The 18,467-nt window shown below is 45.4% G+C and overlaps 1 protein-coding gene across 3 annotated transcripts in view; it reads left to right on the top strand.

Annotated features, from left to right (window-relative positions):
* Nucleotides 1-7,471: 7,471 nt before the first annotated feature.
* The window catches only part of ZBTB5 (zinc finger and BTB domain containing 5), a 46,459-nt gene continuing 35,463 nt past the window's right edge, over nucleotides 7,472-18,467 (top strand). The window contains exon 1 of one of the 3 annotated variants that reach the window (XM_007968706.3): nucleotides 7,472-7,524. The gene's annotated coding sequence lies outside the window, so the exon portion shown is untranslated. The other 2 variants (XM_073021781.1, XM_007968705.3) reach the window with 2 other exon arrangements.

The following is an 18,467-nucleotide window of genomic DNA, read 5'->3' as shown; positions in this document are numbered from 1 at the left end:
GGCTGCAGTGAGCTGTGATGGTGCCACTGCGCTGTAGCCTGGGCGACCAAAAAAAAAAAAAAAAAAATTAAACAGAAAAGAATTAGGAAATTAACACTGGTAGATTACTACCATGTAATCCTCACATCCCATTTAAGTTTACCATTGTCCCAGCGTTTGTTGTTTGTTTGTTTTTTGAGATAGGGTCTCAGTCTGTCACCCAGGCTGGAGTGCAGTGTTGCAACCAGGGCTCACTGCAGCCTTGACCTTCCAGGCTCAAGTGATCCTCTCACCACAACCTCCGAGCTGACGTACAGGTGTATGCCACCACACCCAGCTTTTTTTTGTTGTTGTTGTTAATTTAAAAAATTTTTTTGTAGAGACTAGGTCTCACTATGTTGCCAGGGCTGGTCTCAGACTCCTGGGCTCAAGTGATCCTCCCACCTTGGCCTCCCAAAGTTCTGGGATTACAGGTGTGAGCCATTGCAGCTGGCCCAATCATGTTTTTATAGCAAAAATGTCCTGTCAAGAATCATGTGTTGTATTTAGCTCTCCTAGCCCTTCCTCCCTTGGAAGGCTACCTTGCTTGGCCCCACCTCATGATTTTGGATTGAATTGTTCAGGGAAGGAAAAGGGAAGAAGAAGAAAGAAGAAATAAGGATGAAGAGCTTAATTGTGTGATTGTCTCCCCCATTGATCATTTTCTCACTAAACTTATTTGGGGTTAACAATAAACACTTTGGGGGTTAATAAACAAATTATGTTTGTTTTGATCACTGCTTTATCTCCAACTCCTGAACATAGTAGACCCTCAATAAATATGGAATGAATTAATGAATGACACGGCAAAGAATGGGCCTGAATTATCACTAATCTTGGAAGCCTAGCACAGGGACTGGAACTCAAACATGTTTGGTAATGTTGGTTGAAATCAACTAGCATAGGGTTTACACATAACAGACTCTATAAATGTTTTTTGGCTGAATTAAAATGTGAACAGTTAAATCAAAGTTAAAGGTGACCAAGATAACAGTGGCTATGATGAGCCAAGTGACCAAGATAACAGTGGCTATGATGAGCCAAGTATAATTCTTAAGAGAAGTATCTTGGTCCCTTGTGATATAGGAACACATTGTATGGCCTTGTTACTCAAAGTGTGGTCCATGGAAACAGCAGCCTTGACATCACCTGGGAACTTGTTAGAAATGTAGGATCTCCAACCCTATCAAATCTTCTGAATGAGGATCCGCAGGTGATTCATGCGCACTTGAAGTTTAGGAAGCACTGTTGTACCAGACTGATTTCCTTTTAAGGCACATCTTTGCCAGTCAGATAAATTCTGTGAAAGTCCCCTGGATTGACTGTTTTGTAGCGAGGAGAAAAGGCGAAGAGTACAATACACCCACTGAAGCAAAAACTCCTAGAATTACCACAGGCAAGAATTCCAAATGACAGATATTCTATCCATGGAAGCAAAGTGTTGATGGTCGGGTAGGTGGGAAGGGGATCATACTATACCCCTGTGTTGTTTAATTATTTAACAGTTATTCAAAAGACACACCTATCACACCATGTATATATACATACGTGCCTGTATAACTGGGATGGGGCAGGATGGAGGGAGCCCTTCTTAGGCATTAACCAAAATGCAAAAACCTATAGTGGCCTCTTTTATTTTTTTATTTTATTTATTTATTTATTTATTTTTTGAGATAGGGTCTCATTCTTGTCGCCCAGGCTGGAGTGCAGTGGCGTGATCTGGGCTCACTGCAACCTCCGCCTCCCGAATTCAAGCAATTCTCCTGCCTCAGCCTCCTGAGTAACCGGGATTACAGGCACCCACCACCACGCCTGGTTAATTTTTATAGTTTTGGTAGAGACAGGGTTTCACCATGTTGGCCAGGCTGGTCTCGAACTCCTGACCTCAAGTGATCCACCCGCCTCAGCCTCCCAAAGTGCTGGGACTAAAGGCGTGAACCACTGCGCCCGGCCAAGTGGCCTCTTTTATATTCAAATCGTGGATAATCACAGGCAGAATTTAACACATAATATTTTTTTGGAAATTTAGTTTGGAAATAATTCAGAGACACCTGGAGTTCTCTTTTAGTATCATTTTTCAGAGAAGGAAAATGGTTTTCCAGAGGGGGAAAGGAGAGGGAGAAAAGCGAAGTCCTCCTTTCCTTTCCTGGGGTAATATCTCCATCTGCTGGTGTTTCAGAATAACACTAACAAAGACCTGAAAAGGCGAGTCAGATTCCATAAAGCAACTCACCCTGTACTCCGGTCACCCAGGCTGGAGTGTAGCGGCGCGATCTCAGTTCACTGCAACCTCTGCCTCCCAGCTTCAAGCAATTCTCCTGCCTCAGCCTCCCGAGCAGCTGGAATTACAGGCGTGTGCCACCATGCCCAGCTAATTTTTCTATTTTTAGTCGAGACGGGGTTTCAACATGTGGGTCAGGCTGGTCTCAAACTCCTGACTTCATGATCCGCCAGCCTCAGCCTCCTAAAGTGCTGGGATTACAGGCGTGAGTCATTTTTGTGTCCTGTTCTGTGAATTCTTTATTTGTATCCTTTGCTTACTTTTACAGTTGGTTGTTGGTCTTACTGAGATACAGGAACTCTTTATATATTAAGGAACCTAGCCTTTTAAATCTATGTTATGGCCGGGCACATTAGCTCATGCTTGTAATCCCAGCATTTTGGGAGGCTGAGGCAGGAGGATTGCTTGAGGCCAGGAATTTGAGACCATCCTGGGCAACACAGTGAGATCCCATCTCTACAAAAAATAAAAACTTGCCAGGCATGATGGCACATGCCTGTAATCCCAGCTACTAGGGAGGCTGAGGCAGGAGGATTGCTTGAGCCCAGAAGGTTGAGGCTGTAGTGAGTCTATCATGCCACTGTACTCCAGCTTGGGTGACAGAGTGAGACTGTCTCTAAAAAAATTTTTTTAAAGTCTATGTTATATGTTGCAAATAGTTTTCTCTGTTCTTTGTCTTTCAATTATGGAATTTTTTGCACAATTGAAAAATGTAAATTATTGTTTAGCTTAATTCATCAGACTTTATCTCTCAGGCTTTGTATTTTGTTTAAAAACATCTACTTTACTCCAAGATTATAAAATACATCGTTTGGCCAGGTGCAGTGGCTCACATCTGTAATCCCAGCACTTCGGGAGGCCAAGGTGGGCAGACCACCTGAGGTCAGGAGTTCAAGACCAGCCTGGTCAACATAGCGAAACCCCACCTCTACCAAAAAATACAAAAATTATCTGGACATGGTGGCGTGACCCTGAGTTCCAGCTCCTTGGGAGACTGAGGCAGGAAAGTTCCTTGAACCTGGGAGGTGGAGGTTGCAATGAGCTGAGATCATGCCACTGCACTCTAGCCAGGGCGACAGAGCAAGACTCTATCTTAAAAAAAAAAAAAAAAAAATTGTTCCAGGTTTTCTTCTTTTGCTGTTATGGGTTAGTTTGAAAAATATCATATTTGATTAAATTGATATTAAATTTGTTGTAAAAAGTCAGGTGTTACCACTTGAGGGTAGTTGTCCATGTTCTTTGGCATTTTGAAGAATTGGACAAAGCACACAAACAAAGCAAGGCAGTGAAAGCAGACATTTATTTATTTATTTATTTATTGAGACAGAGTTTCGCTCTTGTTGCCCAGGCTGGAGTGCAATGGCATGATTTTGGCTCACCACAGACTCCACCTCCTGGGTTCAAGCGATTCTCCTGACTCAGCCTCCCGAGTAGCTGGGATCACAGGCATGTGCCACCACACCTGGCTCGTTTTTTATTATTTTTTTGTTCTTTATTTTTTTTGAGACGGAGTCTCGCAGTGTTGCCCAGGCTGGAGTGCAGTGGCGCGATCTCGGCTCACTGCAAGCTTTGCCTCCAGGGTGAATGCCATTCTCCTGCTTCAGTCTCCTGAGTGGCTGGGATTGCAGGCGCTCACCACCTCGCCCAGCTAATTTTTCTCCTTTTGGTAGAGAAGGGGTTTCACCATGTTGGCCAGGCTGGTTTCGAATCCCTGACCTCAGGGGATCCGACTGCCTCGGTCTCCCAAAGTGCTGGGATTACAGGCACGAGCCACTGCACCCGGCCGGTATTTTCATATTTCAACTGTCAGGCAGAAAACGGAGGGCTTACAACTGCCACGGAGCAATTGCCACGCAGAAAAAGGTAGGGGTGAAAAGGAAGTAGCCTCTGATAACCAGTCAGCAGCAGTGGGTCTGAAGGTCACCGCCTCCAGATCCTGTTCCCCTGCCTCACAGGTAGATATCCAACTTACTTTTTCCATGACTGTCTTGCTTATTCTTTCAATATTATCTCCCCTTATGAATCTTAGAACTTATTTGTCTAATTTCAAGAAGTATCTTATTGATACCTTTTTGGGGAAATATATAGATTACTTTAGGAATAATTTTGTCAGTGATTTGAAAATCTAAGCAACCTGAAATTCCAGGTTTTCCTAAATACTACTAAAGTAACAACACCTGTTGTAGGAACTAAATTGATACAGCAGTCTGTAAAACTAAAAATTAAGGAGGCCCTCTTTTTTCTTTAAACGGAATCTCTCTCTCTCGCCCAGGTTGGAGTGAAGTGGCGCAATCTCGGCTCACTGCAATCTCCGCCTCCCAGGTTCAAGCAATTCTCCTGCCTCAGCCTCCTGAGAAGCTGGGATTACAGGCATGCGCCACCAAGCCTAGCTAATTTTTTGTATTTTTAGTAGAGACGAGGTTTCGCCATATTGGCCAGGCTGGTCTCAAACTCCTGACCTCAGGCAATCCACCGGCCTCGACCTCCCAAAATGCTGGAATTACAGGCGTGAGCCACCATGCCCGGCCTAAGGAGGCCCTCTTAAAACGTCTCATCACCACCTCCACTCCTTCCCTGAATAACATTATGAACATTTGATAGTATCCTTTCACACTCAGCCAGCCATACATTCACAAACTTTCACGTGTACCTCCGCATGCAGGTACCTGTATGTATGTATGTAAGTGTGTATGTATATATGTATTTATTTTTCTGAGATGGAGTCTTGCTCTGTCCTCCAGGCTGGAGTGCAATGGCGAGATCTCGGCTCACTGCAACCTCTTTCTCCCTGGTTCAGGTGATTCTCCTGCCTCAGCCTCACGAGTAGCTGGGATTACAGGCGCCCGCCACCATGCCCAGCTAATTTTTGTATTTTGTTAGTAAAGATGGGGTTTCGCCATGTTGGACAGGCTGGCCTCGAACTCCTGACCTCATGATCCACCCTCCTCAGCCTCCCAAAGTGTTAGGATTACAGGTGTGAGCCACCGTGCCTGGCCGCAGGATTTTATTACTTTCGTTTTGCATCTATGGGAGCCTTAGTCATGAAGGAGCCACCATACTTATCAAATTTTTGTAATCTTTAGTTGCACATTTAGGTTTGTTCTCCACTCCCCCTCTCCCCCCACCCCCGCCCCTTGTACTAACAAAGCTGTGGTAAAGAGCCTTGGGTTTATTATTCCACATCTTTGTATTTGGGTAGCATATATTTCTAGAAAGGAATTGCCAGCTAGAAGGGAACAAACGCATGTTTTAAATTTTGATAGATACTACGAAGTGATAGTCAAACAGGGCATCAGTGATACTCCCGACCACAATATAGCAGGTGTCCACTTCCACACACTACTAAGTTCTGAATATACAATTTTAGAAAGTTTTGTGAGCCTTTAAATCTGAGTAATCTAGGTCATGGCATTTACCTTTGAGAGTCACATACGCAAAAGAATCTCTCCTATTGCCTGGCTTACTGTCATTATTCCATATTTTCTTTATTTTACCAATGAATCTGGCAGTAAAATATGTGTGATGGCTATAGAGTGTCAGCGAATCTTAAGGAAAAGAATTAAACATCAGACTCCACCGAGGCCTTCAAGAAATCCATGCGAACAGGTTGCTTTTTGAAATCAACACATCCGACCGGTAACTGAAGGGATGGAATCAGCTGTAGGGGTATCCGGTGTGTTCAATTCTGTAAAGCGGAGAGTTCCTCCCCCCGCCTCTCGCAACGAAATCTCACTCTGTGGCCTAGGCTGCAGTGCAGCGGCGCGATCTCGCCTTACTGCAACCTCTGCCTCCCGGGTTCAAGTGATTCTCCTGCCTCAGCCTCCCGAGTAGCTGGCTGGGATTACAGGCGCCCGCCACCTAGTTTTTGCATTTTTAGTAGAGACGGGGTTTCACCATATTGGCCAGGCTGGTCTCGAACTCCTGAGCTCAGGCAATCTGCCCGCCTCAGCCTTTCCAATTGCTGCGATTATAGGCGTGAGCCATCGCGCCTGGCCAGGAGTTCCATTTTTATGGGAGCTCCTCCAAGACCCTTAACCCCCACCCCCAGGAGAACACAGCCATGTTCGCGAGCCTGCCTTTGTCTCCAGAGCCAAGCAGCGCTCCCAAACAAGCTGCACAGGAGAAGGGAGCTTTTTTTCTGCCGTCCTCATCCGAAGAAAGGGAGCTTCTTCCCTGGCCCCTGTGCCCGATGCTCAGGGCTCGGGTTCTGTCTCCGAGTGTGCACCTGGAAACCCGAGCGTCGCCCCGGCGCTCGCACTTTTCAGACCGCGTCTCATACAAGTACGCGACCCTTCCACGTTTGGAACATGAATGGGAGAGCTTAGCGCTTCCTATTGTTTTTTGGGGTGCGGGTGATTATGAATCTGGGCACGGAGACGACAGGCTTATATGACCTGCGGCCCAGTGCGGGGCCAGGCGCCAGGCTCCTGTGGCACCTCCGTTTCCAGACGCTCAGCCACCCGGCTGGACGAGGGGCGGCGTCCGACCTTTTTTATTCGCCGTTTTTACCCTGGACTTCGGCTTAGTTCAACCTAAAGAGCCTCTTGGAATCTTATCTTTCCCAACATCCATGAAGTGGGAACTCAAATCTCCAACCCCGTACTTGTGTGTGTTCAGCAAAGGGAATTCACCCCGGGAGAAGAGCCCTGGGTCACTAAAGGGCCGGGAACCACGTGGGTGGAAAAATCCTTCAGGACTAGCCAATGGCGGTAAGGCTGCCCTGAGGGCCCGCCTCTCGGGCGCCCTCAGACTTCACACAGTCGTTGTTGTGATTGGCGGAATTAGGCGGAAAGCCCTCTTGCCTAAACCACAGAGGGTTTTGATTGGTTGCAGCGAACAGCTGCATTTCTATAGTCCAAACCTGGAGCGGTTTAGTGATAAATCCCGCCCTAAAAGGCATTTGTTAACCGTTGTACGTGTTGTAAGGCAAAGGGTGATTGGTCAGAGAGCTCACGGAATCAGTCGGTAGTAAACACAACCAGACTCCAGAGACCGTGGATTGGTCAGTTTTTCTGGGGGCCAAAGAAATTCCTCCGGGTTCCGCGCGCCGGCTGGCTGCACTCCTACCCCGGCCCCGCCCTCCCCGTTGCTGATTGGTTGTAACCCAACCGGGGGAGGAGGAAAAGGGCGGAGTAGGCGCTCTTGCATTACGTCACTTCCGTTTATCCTCGGGCGCCGCAGCGGTGTTCTCAGAGTGCCCCGGCGAACTGGCTGAAGGAGCTAGGGTACTAGAGGCGGGGTGGGAGGGGGGCGGGCGGAAGGGGGAGGAAGTCCCATAACGGAGACGCAGGTCTCGACGTTCCCACCTCCTCTGACACTGCCGAGTCCGATCGGAGAGGGGTCACCGCCTCCTTCAGCGAGGAGGAGGGGGGCGGAGCCCGGCTCAGGTGAGGAGACCCCGTCAGAGAGTGTCGTGATGGCGGGCGCGCTCACGTGGGGAAGGTTGAGCACCAGGGGCGCGCCAAGGCGTCGGGGAGCGCGCAGACGTGTACTGGTGCCCCCAGCCTACCCTGACTGTCTTCCTGAGGGGGCATTGTTACCGTCGGAGCGAAGGGGCCAGGCGGGTTCTTCTGCGCAGGCGTCCCCGGTGTCCCGACGCCAGACTGTCTGCGGGCTGGGGCGGGAGCTGGTACCCCTGCGGATCTCTGGCTGGCTACGTAGGTTCCCGAATGGGGTGGGAAAGGCCTCAGGCCCAACAGCCTGGTGGAATGAAGAGAGGATCTGCTGCCTTGCGGGATGGGGTCGGACGGCTCCCTTGCCCCCATCCTGGGTCTTCTTGAGCGACGAGGTTTGATTTCACCAGAGCAAGGCCGTAGGCAAACTGCCATCGGGAGCCGGCGGCCGACCCTGGAGGGGTGGAGCCAGTGTTTTGGAATGCACCAACTTGTTGTTAAGAGAGGACTGAAATGTTTAATAGGCATTTATTGAATGCCCACTACTCCCAGGCTTCGTGCGAGGAGCTGTGGGGGATGCGGTGGTTAGACACTGCCGTCCCATGTTCTCCTGTTTGGAGGACAGATTTGTATGTAAATAATAAAAGGCAGTGAATTAAGGGGAGTTGAAGGTTAGTTTTTTTCCTTTAAAAATGGCCATTTTTTTATTAAGTCAGCATTCTGGCATAGTGAAGGGTACTATGGAAACTAATTTTCTGAACAGAAGACAAATCCTAAATAATTTGGAGGAAAAAATTTAGGTGAAAGCACAGTAAAGTCTTGATTCGTAAGTAGTAGTCTCTGACTCTAGTTAACTTGAATTAATAGAAGAAACTCTTCACCTTCAAAAATTGAAGCAAAAATATTCCAAAGCATGTTCTCTTATTTTTCACTTGTATTAAGTAGAAGACGTTACAGGCTTTTCTTTAGAAGTTGAAGAGAATGCTGTGCCTTAGTCATTATTGGTAATTTGTTGTGCTAGTATGGGCTGTTGTGCCTTAGATGTAAAAGGCTGGGTAGAACTTGCTTTTCATTTGCCTAAACTCTTGTGATATCTGTGGTGACGGTGGTTGGCAGTAAGCTAATAGTTCAGAGGGAAAAGACCAGATGGGAAGAAGAAAAGGATTTTAGAGAAAAGCCCCTAAGCCAAAGGAAACCGTTCACTGTTCCTTTTAACCCTTCTGGAAATCTCATCAAATTTGGGAAGATTGACCTGGCCACCACAGCCAGCTTGGTGACCTTACAGGTAAGACTGCCTGGGTGGGGACCTGTTCTGGGCCCTTGGGTTTTGCTGAATAAGCAGACTCTTTTTTTGAGGAGTCCTGAAGTCACCCTGTTTACTAGAGATTTGCACCTTTCCCTAAAAGTTGTGTCAAAACTTTTAGTTAGCTGAAGATGCTGGATTTTGGTTAATTGATATGTCTGTAGCAAAATTCTGAAAATGGTAAGATTTGGAGGAAAGGCATCTTACAAGCTTAAGAGTGAACGCTCTCAAAAGAGACTCACAAGACTGTCCCCAAAGTGGAAGTAATAAAAAATCACTAGGATATCAGATAGTAGTTAAAGAACTCAGCATGAGTTATATCAAATTGGAGACTTAAAAAAATCTTGTGTTCAGTGAATTTGACAAAACCTGGTGTAGTGCTGACAGAGAATTTTGAATCTGGCTCACATTCGTTTTGGAAATGGAAAAAAGAACCCAAGGTATTGATTCTATGTTAGCTTTCAACTTTTTTTTTAATGTGAATTAATTTTAAATACTTTCCCCCTGTCAGTTTTAAGCATGTGATTTTTCTTTTACTGTATGTAATATATCTCAAATATGGATGTTGTCTAGTAGAGCCAGTTTTGTTAGCGTAGCGGGTGGGATGGAATGTAGCACTACACTGCCTTTTGTCTAAGTGTGAAGTGAACTTCTCATCTCCTAAAAGACTAGCTGTTTCTGAGTGAACTATTGTTCTTTACATATGTTTTCATCATTTTCACCACTGAATAGTGGCTTTTAATTTCAAGATCCAGTTTTGGAGGTGCCTTTCATTTTATTAGTTATACATATATTTCCTAAAAGCTTTGATTTATCTTGACATCCCAAACAGATTAGGAACTGTGTTGGACTACTTATTATAATAGATATTCTTATTCTCCAAGATTATTTTATTGGTGATGTTGGATTTTTCTTAACCACTTTGCCAACAGGAGTGATGTGCCACCCACCACCCTCCACCCACTCGGACCACTTGTGTTACAGCTTGTACCCGCATTTAGTGGTTCCCAAACCCTTGTCCCTTGTTCAAGAAGAATGAGGTTACTCTGACAATTCGAAGGGTGAGGAGGGCAGAGAAGAATTTTATTGAGTGCCTCAGAGAAGAGGACATTCAGGGGTGGTCCCCCACCCCTGCAGTCAGGTGGCTTCTTTCCCAGTGTGGCTGGTTCTGGGGCTTCTTAGGGACTCAGAATGGGGAGTGTGTGCTGATTGGTTTCTGAGTATGCAAAAAGGTTAAAGGGAAGGCCGGGTGTGGTGGCTCACGCCTGTAATTGCTGCAGTTGTGGAGGCTGAGGTGGGCAGATTGCCTGAGGTCAGGAGTTCGAGGCCAATCTGGCCAACATGGTGAAACCCTGTGTCTACTAAAAATACAAAAATGAGCCCAGCATGGTGAAGTGCGCCTGTAATCCCAGCTACTCGGGAGGCTGAGGCAGAAGAATCGATTGAGTCTGGGAGGCAGAGGTTGCATTGAGCTGAGAGCCTGCCACTGCACTCCAGTCTTGCAGACAGAGTGAGACCCTGTCTCAAAAAAAAAAAAAGGTTAATGCAAAGACACCACTCAAAGGTGGGTACGACAGTGTAGAAAACCAATTAGGAAAGGGGTAGGTATATGTAAAATAGGTGAAAGTTGGGGATCAATCAGAAGAAAGCACATCAAATGGGAAGACAGGTTCTCAATCTGGTCCATAGATTTGACTTGTAGCTTGACTTTCAGGCTTTAAACTGTTTTTGGCTTGGAGGTAGGGTTTCACTGGGGATGTGCCCCTATCTGCCTAGGCATTTGTCTGTCTCCTGCCTCTATCATTAGTAGTCATTGGCAGTCGGTTTTCCTTCTTCCTTGAAGACAGGATACCGTAACTAAGCATTATGCCATAGCTCAATTGGCAGTTTTTTTCCTAGTGTTACATGAAATAATGCGTTTTATAATCACAGACATCTTAGATTTTTTTATTTTTGAGACGGAGTTTAGCTCTGTCGCTCAGGCTGGAATGCAGTGGCCAGATCTCAGCTCACTGCAAGCTCCGCCTCCCGGGTTCACGCCATTCTCCTGCCTCAGCCTCCCGAGTAGCTGGGACTACAAGTGCCCGCCACCTTGCCCGGGTAGTTTTTTGTATTTTTTAGTAGAGACGGGGTTTCACCGGGTTAGCCAGGATGGTCTCGATCTCCTGACCTTGTGATCCGCCCGTCTTGGCCTCCCAAAGTGCTGGGATTACAGGCTTGAGCCATCGCGCCCGGCCGTACAGACATCTTAGATTTAATAAAATTTGGTAAAATTAATAGACTTTTAGCCCAGGTGGCACACACCTGTAGTCCCAACTACTTGGGAGCCTGAGGCACCAGGATCACTTGAGTTCAAACCAGCCCAGGCAACATAGTAAAATCCTGGCTCCCTGCCCCCCATAAAGAGTCTTTTGTACCCAACTAATTCGTTATAATTGTAACCAGTGAATTTTCCTGTTTTCCTAATTTGCTTTCCTGCTCTGCAAAATGTTTGTCACTGAAAAGAAGCCTATCGAGAGTGATATTTTTCCTTATATAAATGGAAATTAACAAATAAAATGTTCATTTTACAGATTTTAAAGGATGATTAAGTGATAGGTCTACTCTTTGGAAATTATACTTGGTCATCTGTTACTTTGTATGATAACAGGTTTACAAATGCCTTTATTCCTAATTTACTTTTTTTTTTGAGACAGCATCTCACTCTGTCACCTAGGCTTGAGTGCAGTGGTGCAATCTGATCTCAGCTCGATGCAACTTCCGCCTCTTGGGTTCAAATGATTCTTGTGTCTCAGCCCCCCGAGTAGCTGGGACTATAGCTCATGGCACCATGCCCCACTAATTTTTGTATTTTTTGATAGAGACAGGGTTTCACCATGTTGGCCAGGCTGGTCTTGAACTCCTGACCTCAAGTGATCCACCTGCCTTGGCCTCCCAAAGTGAGTGATTATGGGCATGAGAGCCACTGCACCTGGCTGATTGCCAATTTCTTAAGTTTAAAATGCTTAAGGTGAGTTGCTACCCTTTTTTTCTATGCTTGATATTGTTGACATGGTATAATTAATTTTTCAGTACATCTTAATTGGTCAATTATAATTTAAAATCCACTCAGCCATCTTCCTCTAAAAATGCAAGGCTTTCACCTTTATAGTCCTTATGTTTTAGTCTTTTTTGCAAAGAGAATTTGAGGAAGAAAGACCGGGAAAAGAAAATCCAGTGTTTGGGCATTCAGTTGTGGGAGGAACCCAGAAATGCTACAAAAATCTAAACATGTTTAAGTTACTTACATTGTACTTATTTTGAATAGATGATCAAAAGCAATTCTGCAGGTCAAGTATAGGTCACTTGCTGAGCGTTACTGATTTGATAAATGATTGAGAAGTGAAGGCATATACTGCTTTGAAAGTAAACTAGGTGTAAGAAATGGATTAAGTCCATTTTCATCTTCTCTTTTGGAAAGACACCATAATAATAGTGTCTCCAATGCTTTGTCATAGTTTTCATCTTGATAAAAGTTTAGTTTTTTTTTTCTTTCTACTTTGTTCTGTTTTGCTTTTGAGATAGGGTCTTGCTCTGTCACCCAGGCTGGAGTGCAGTGGGATGGTCATAACTCACTGCAGCCCCAATCTCTTGGGCTCAAGCAACCCTCTCACACCCAGCCTCCCAAGTAGCTGGAACTACAGGCATGCACCACCACGCCCAGCTAATTTTTGTAGTTTTTGTAGAGGTGGGGGTCTCCGTATGTTTCCCAGGCTGGTCTTAGACTCCTGGACTCAAACATTTCTCCCACCTTGGCCTCCCAGCGTGTTGAGATTATAGACGTGAGCCACCATGCCCTGCACCCAGCTAATTAAAAAATAAGTTTGTAAAGAAGAGGTTTCACTGTGTTGACCAAGCAGGTCTCAAATACCTGGCTTCAAGTGAGCCTCCCGCCTCAGCCTCCCAAAGTACTGAGATTACAGGTGTGAGACCCTGCATCTGGCCTAATTTTTTTGGGGGGGGGGAGTGTTCGCTTTTGTTGCCTAGGCTGGAGTGCAATGGTGCGATCTTGGCTCACTGCAGCCTCCCGCTCCCAGGTTCAAGCAATTCTCCTGCCTCAGCCTCCCAAGTAGCTGAGATTACAGGCATGCGCCACCATGCCCGGCTATTTTTTTTATTTTTAGTAGAGACAGGGTTTCTCCATGTTGGTCAGGCAGGTTTCGAACTTCCGACATCAGGTGATCTGCCCCGCCTCAGCCTCCCAGAGTGCTTGGATTACAGGCGTGAACCACCGTGCCTAGCCAGACTATTTTTTTTTCATTAAGAAATAAGTTTCTTGGCCAGGCCCAGCACTTTGGGAGGCTCAGGTAGGTGGATCACAAGGTCAGTAGCTTGAGACCAGCCTGGCCAATATGGTGAAGCCCTATCTCTATAAAAATAAAAAAAAATTAGCTAGGCGTGGTAGTGCACGCCTGTAAGCCCAGCTACTCGGGAGGCTGAGGCAGGAGAATTGCTTGAACTGGAGGTTGCAGTGAGCTAAGATTGTGCCACTGCACTCCAGCCTGGGTGACAGAGTGAGACTCCACCTGAAAAAAAAAGGAATAAGTTTCTTTATCTGTCAGCGGTAAAAGACAATGAAAGACATGTTTAAAAATTGTTTGTGCTACACATCAATTGGGATTGGAAAGAAAAGAACAATTTTTTTTTTTTTTTTTTTTTTTTTTGAGATGGAGTTTTGCTCTTGTTGCCCAGGCTGGAGTACAGTGGTGCAATCTTGGCTCACTGCATCCTCTGCCTCCCAGGTTCAAGCGATTCTCCTCCTGCCTCAGCCTCCCGAGTAGCTGGGATTACAGGCATGTGCCACCACGCCCCACTAATTTTTTGTATTTTTAGTAGAGACGGGTTTTCTCCGTGTTGGTCAGGCTGATGTCAAACTCCTGACCTCAGGTGATCCACCTACCTCAGCCTCCCGAAGTGCTGGGATTACAGGTGTGAGCCACTGTGCCCTGCCAAGAAAACATTTTTTAAAATTGTTTAAAGATTTTGGGGGGCAACTGGGATGGGTGGCAGACAGCATTTTCTAGGGTGTCAAGACATTCAGATTTCTTTTTTTTTTTTTTTTGAGACAGAGTCTTGCTCTGTCTCCCAGGCTGGAGTGCAGTGGCGTGATCTCGGCTCACTGCAAGCTCCGCCTCTCGGGTTCACGCCATTCTCCTGCCTCAGCCTCCCGAGTAGCTGGGACTACAGGCCCCCGCCACCAAGCCCGGCTAATTTTTTTTTTGTATTTTTAGTAGAGACAGGGTTTCACCGTGTTAGCCAGGATGGTCTCGATCTCCTGACCTCATGATCCACCCGCCTCGGCCTCCCAAAGTGCTGGGATTACAGGCGTGAGCCACCACGCCCGGCCCAGATTTCTTAAACATATTAAAATACATGTAGTCTCAGATTTACAGGCAGCTAAAAGAAGCCACTAATAGTTGGTTTTTATGGACTTTTAGATGCGTTTGTGAAACTTTTATGATATTTAAAGTGTTAACTGGCTAAAGATGTTCTTTGATGTAGCTATTAAAGTGGCAAGGTAGTTATTTAAAATTTTAGGAAAATGTAGCACAAGAGAAAAGGAAATTTCTAGACAGGTACAGTGCAAGTATAAAATTCTAGCAGGATGGGCCAGGCCCAGTGGCTCATGCCTGTAATCCCAGCACTTTGGGCGGCTGAGGCAGGCAGATCACAAGGTCAGGAGTTCAAGACCAGCCTAACCAACATGGTGAAACCCTGTCTCTACTAAAAATACAAAAAAAAAAAAAAAAAAAAAAGAAGAAAAATAACCAGGCATGGGTGTGTGTGTCTGTAGTCCCAGCTACTCGGGAGGCTGAGGCAGGAGAATCACTTGAACCCGGGAGTCAGAGGTTGCAGTGAGCCGAGATCATGCCACTGCACTCCAGCCTGGTGACAGCAACACTCCGTCTTAAAAAAAAAAAAATTCTAGCAGGATGAGGCAGTTACATTTGCCATAAATTATTTTGAAGTTTCAATGTAGTGCTTTCAGACTCTATCATGTAAGTGACTTCCTGTGGCATGTCAGTCTTCAAGGCAGCACTCTGCTAGTGGGTCACTTCATTGGTCTGTTCTTGTGTTGTTATAAAGAAATACTGGGTAGCTTATAAAGAAAAGAGGCTTAATGGCTCACAGTTCTACAGGCTGTACAAGCGTGGTGCCAGTACCTGCTTGACTTTTGGGGAGGCCTCAGGAAACTTTTACTCATGGCAGAAGGTAAAGTGGGAGCAGGCGTGTAACAAAGAAGTGTGGCACCTTCCTACCCTCTCACTGCAGCTTGCTCCAAAGCACTGAGACAGTGAAAGAGATCTAACCTAACCAACTCCATCTTGGTTCTAACTCCAAACTGTCCTTGTTCATTCCTGGGCATAGGCTGAACTAACTTTGGGAGGAACTTAGGTTATAGTTTATAGTTTTTGAAAACAAAGACAATAACAGTCCTTTCCCAAAACAAACCTCCTCCTTGCCTGGGGAGGACTGCCTTTGTAGGACTAACAGTAGCCACAAGATTAGAAATTATGGCTCATGCCTGTAATCCCAACACTTTGGGAGGCCAAGATGGGTGGATCACCTGAGGCCAGGAGTTCAAGACCAGCCTGACCAACATGGTGAAACCCTGTCTCTACTAAAAATACAAAAAATTAGCCGGTCTTGGTAGTGTATGCCTATAGTCCCTGCTACTCAGGAGGCTGAGGCAGGAGAATCGCTTGAACCCGGAAGGCGGAGGTTGCAGTGAGCCGAGATTATGCCATTGCACTCCAGCCTGGGCAACAGGAGTGAAACTCCATCTCAAAAAAAAAAGAAAAGAAATTATGGTTTAGGAGTCACACAGCTGGAGGCTACCAGATTCTGACCCTCCCTAAACTGCTCCTAAGATCAATGCTTGAGATATCTTGCAGACCCCCGCATTTGATGAATCAACTGGCACCACCCAGATCAATAAACTGGCTCATCTAATCTTGTGGCCCCCACCCAGGAACTGACTCAGCAGAAGAAGACTCCTTTTGATGTCATCTCTGACCTGACCAGTCAGCACTCCCAGCTCACTGGCTTCCCCCCAACCCACCAAGTTGTCCTTAAAAAACGCTGATCCCCAAATGCTCAGGGAGACTGATTTGAGTAATAAATAAAACTCTGGTCTCTTGCACAGCCGGCTTTGCGTGAATTACTCTTTCTCTATTGCAGTTCCCCTGTCTTGATAAATCACCTCTGTCTAGTCAGGGGGCAAGGTGAACCCATTGGGCAGTTACAGTGGGAGAAGATAAAGCTCGTCCTACCTCCTCCTAATCTTCCAGACTGAGGTCTCTTGACATTGGGGTCTGTGGTCTGTGATGGTAGCATGTGGTATTAGCAATGAGAGGATTTAAGTAAAAGAAGGGGAGAAGAAAAACCCTTCCTGCCACCTCTTCAGAGCGCTTGCTCTCATTTTCATTCCCTTCACTGTCATTTTATACACATCTTTTCACCCGCACCTCCAGCCCTTAACCCTGGCCCTGCCTTTCAGCTCCATCCCTTTACTCCCTCCAGTTCCCTAGTCCTTATTCCTAGCCCTTGTTCATGCTCACAACTACATTCTTTTTATTTTTTTATTTTTAATTTTAATGGAGATGGGAACTTGCTATATTGGACAGGGCATTCTCGAACTCCTGGCCTCAGTCCTCCCACCTTGGCCTCCCAAAGTGCTGGCATTACAGGCGTGAGCCACCGTGCCCAGCCTCAGCTACATTTGTTCCCTCCCCTGAGTGTCCTCTCATCAGTCACTGAGCCCATGTCTTATTGGGGGTTGTTCTCATTACCGCAAAGTGAGATTTCGTACCTGGACATGGGTTCATACAGCTGCTTCTTCAGTTATTGAACTAGTTGGGTAATGTTGGTCCTAGAAATGAGTAGACAGTCACTGCTTGGAAGTCATACATAAGAGATAATATGTGTAAAGTACCTATAGAACCTGACTTTTGGTAGGTATTCAACCTTCTCATCTTCCCCCTGCATCACCCAGCTAATAGAAACATAGTAGTAAGTGATGGTGCAGTGTTAATTAACAAGGCACTGGTGCTTTGGCAGTTTGCCACCACAGTAACAGGTTTAAAGGATACTCTGTGAGTGATCCCAGGAGGCTACGTTATTGCCAGGGAAAGCACTTTATTCCACAAATTTGAGTAACTCAACGTATGTGTAAGTTGAAGGCTGCCTTTGCACTAAAGTTTCATTTATCTTATATATATGTGTGTATATACACACATATATATAAACACACACACATATATATTATTATTATTTTTAGATAGGATCTCACTCTGTTACCCAAGGTGGAGTGCAGTGGCATGATCTCAGGTCATAAGCCTCTGCCTCCTGGGTTCAAGCGATTCTCCTGCCTCCGCCACCCAGAGTAGCTGGGATTCCAGGTGTACGCCACCACACTCAGCTAATTTTTGTGTTTTTTAGTAGAGATGGGGTTTTGCCATGTTGCCTGCCCAGGCTGGTCTGGAACTCCTGAATTCAAGTGATCCACCCACCTCGGCCTCCCAAAGTGCTGGGATTATAAGCACAAGCCACTGCACTGGGCCTATCCTATATTTTTGAAGAATGAGAGTCTACGTACATGAGTTTCTTCATAAATGTAAAACTTACTTAAGTGGTAGTCAGACTTTTGCCCTTAGAATTCCATTACACATTTAAAAATTATTGATGACTCCAAAGAGCTTTTTTGCAAGTTATAGTTTTCAGTATTTAACATATTAGAAATTAAAGTTGAGAAATAAATTAAGTACTGCATTTATTTGTTAAACTATATGTGAACATAAAACATTTTTATAAAAAAGCGGTTTTAAAATAGTAGTGAAGAGAGTGACTTTTCTTTAAGTAAACTTTATTTTTTCTAATAGATTTAGATTTACAGAAAATTGCAAAGATAGTAGAATTTCCATATACCTACACCTTGTTTCACCATTAACATCTTAACATTAGTATGGTATGTTATAATTAATGAACCACTATTATTGCAACATTATTACATAATAACTTTATTAACTAAGGTTTATTCTTTATTCAGATTTTGTTAGTTTTAATGTTCTTTTTCTATTCCAAGATCCCATCCAGGATACTGTAACCACCCAGTAGGTTCACCTTGCCCACTGCCTAGACAGAACCAATTTATCAAGATGGGAATTGCAGTAGAGAAAGAGTAATTCACGTAAAGCTGACTGTGGGGGAGGACTGGAGTTTTATTATTTGTCAAATTAGCCTCCCCCAAAACTCAGGGATCAGAGTTTTTTGTTTGAGGGTTTTTTTTTTTGTTTTTGAGACTTTTTTTTTTTCTTTTTTTTGAGACAGGGTCTTGCTCTGTCACCCAGACTGGAGTACAGTGGTGCGATCTCGGCTCACTGCAACCTCTGCCTCCCGGGTTCAAGTGATTCTCCTGCCTCAGCCTCCCGAG

Source organism: Chlorocebus sabaeus, chromosome 12 (assembly GCF_047675955.1).
Source record: "Chlorocebus sabaeus isolate Y175 chromosome 12, mChlSab1.0.hap1, whole genome shotgun sequence".
Classification (NCBI taxonomy): Eukaryota; Metazoa; Chordata; class Mammalia; order Primates; family Cercopithecidae; genus Chlorocebus; species Chlorocebus sabaeus.
This window is presented reverse-complemented; position numbering and strand designations above follow the sequence as displayed.